This window comes from Polyodon spathula, chromosome 35 (assembly GCF_017654505.1).
Source record: "Polyodon spathula isolate WHYD16114869_AA chromosome 35, ASM1765450v1, whole genome shotgun sequence".
NCBI classification, from domain to species: Eukaryota; Metazoa; Chordata; class Actinopteri; order Acipenseriformes; family Polyodontidae; genus Polyodon; species Polyodon spathula.
The window spans coordinates 65,297-67,603 of NC_054568.1; the positions used below are offsets into that span (position 1 = coordinate 65,297).

Sequence of the window (2,307 nt, forward strand, 5' to 3'; positions counted from 1 at the left end):
TTTCCTCTCCACTGAGCAGCAGGTATACTCATAGTCATATCCTACTAAATTACTAACCATCCTCCTGTTTGTCCCGTTTGTCCTTCTAGTCTTTTGTTTATGTTATGCACTGGCATGTGCTGTCTTTTGTTTGTCTCACGGTGTGGGAGATTTGGGGAGGAGCCGGGGGTCCATCCTTTTGGGGGGAAAGTGATCTCACTTCCCTGACCTCAGGGCAGGCTTCAGCCTCCCTTGACCTTCAGGGGGGTTCTCACCATGTGAGTCAGAGCGGACCCCAGGCCACACTCTGTTCTTTCGCAGCTCCTGCGCTTATCTTACCTCACTCAAGGCTGTTCTATACTCTGTCTCAGTTCGGGGCGTGGCTACTCATGCTCGAGTCACATACTAACCTCTATGACTTGTTTTTATCTCAGGTCCCAGGCAGCGTGAAGTCTCGGCCAATTGGGGGTCTAACGAGCGCCCCTTTACAGAAGTCTCAGATGCTGGGTACCTCTCCCTCTCCTTTCGTGTCCCGGTCTTCCGGGACCATCTTCCTCTGAGGGGCGGCTCCCCGAGTCATAACCCTCATATATGTTTTCGGTTGCTAGGTCCTTCAGCCCTGGGTTGTGTCGGCATCACCGCCCTCAGTCAGTGACCACCTTCTATCCTAGCTTCCATGTCCAGCTTCGCTGGTCTGCTACTAGAGTGGGCCTCGCCTGCTCTTCTATCCTAGCTTCCATGTCCAGCTTCGCTGGTCTGCTACTAGAGTGGGCCTCGCCTGCTCTTCTATCCTAGCTTCCATGTCCAGCTTCGCTGGTCTGCTACTAGAGTGGGCCTCGCCTGCTCTTCTATCCTAGCTTCCATGTCCAGCTTCGCTGGTCTGCTACTAGAGTGGGCCTCGCCTGCTCTTCTATCCTAAGTCCGGTACTTTCTAGCCGGCACTCTGTACTACTTACCGCTCCCTTCTGCTTCTTCTGCCCTATCTCTACCCCCCCAGCTCACGCCCCGTGAATAAAGAAAAAAGAGACCAACACAATTGTTGGGCCCAATCAGTTGAATACAAAAACAAACCCAGAAAGTCATAGTCAACATTTGGTCTCTTCTTTCAACTAGATGATAGCAGACTCTGTGAGACTGTCAAAAATTGCCAGCAATGACTATATTTCAAGTCACCACAGCGGGGTATTGGTTAAAGTTTTCAACTAGCAATAATCACGCCTCGGACAAACCTCGTGGGCTATGATACTGCCACTGCGCAAAGCTACTGAACGAGCAATAATGAAATGCTATCCACTACAGAAAATACATTTGACTTGCCGGTGGGCAAGTTTCTTCTAAATACTACAGTAAAGTTAAATGAAGCCTTGAACGTAGAGGTCTTTATTATCGACACTGCAGCCGCACAATGCAACTTTTTTGATTCTGATAATATATGAACTGAAGTATAGACCGTCACTGATTTGGTGCACATAGGAGTGATGGGATAGCTAGATGCAAATTTCTCTGTCCGTTATTCTGACCCATATTGAATAATTTAAAAACCCTTCAGACAGCTGTGAATGAATGACTGTGTTAACTTGTCAGGGCTGCATAACTCTGGGGCAAGAAGGGGTTCATTTTTTGATCCCCCTGAGGCCTTCATTACCTGATATTAAATGATTTGCTTACTTGGACAAGCTTAACCCTTTTATTTGCTCTTAAGCAGCTGGAGATTTACAGACAGCTACACAGACCTGCTGGACTGACTGTGACTCGTGAGGAGCAGGATTGTGCACCATTAAATGTATATATTATACTTGATGTGGGATTTTTGTGTGGGGAAAATGAAACACGTTCAGTCCAAATGTTTATTAATCGGAGAACATGTCGATGTCAGTAAATGCATTATTACAAATATTAACCATCCAGCCATCATCAATAACCACTTCATCCAATACAGGGTCACGGGGAGCTGGAGCTTAACCCAGCAGACACAGTCCATCACTGGCCAACTCTCACAAGCATGCACACAGAGGGCAATTTAGAGTGACCAATCAACCTGACCACTGTGTTTTCAGATGAGGGGAGGAAACCAGTGTGCCTGGTGAAAACCAACACGAACACGGTTAGAACATGCAAACTCCCCTGAAAGGAGCGGTGAGGCAGCAGTGCTAATCACAAACTGTAACCTAATATACATGAGAAATCAGAAGACCCCCAGTGGTTACAGAACTCATTGGTACTGTTATTATTAGGGTTATTATAATTATTATTCTTTAGCAGATGCCCTTATCCAAGGCAACTTCCAATTGTTACAATGTATCATATTGTTTTTTACATACAATTACC

General features: G+C 46.5%; 1 pseudogene; it reads right to left on the minus strand.

Moving 5' to 3' along the window:
* Window positions 1-1,075: 1,075 nt before the first annotated feature.
* LOC121303920 lies at window positions 1,076-1,242 on the minus strand (annotated as a pseudogene).
* Window positions 1,243-2,307: the final 1,065 nt, after the last annotated feature.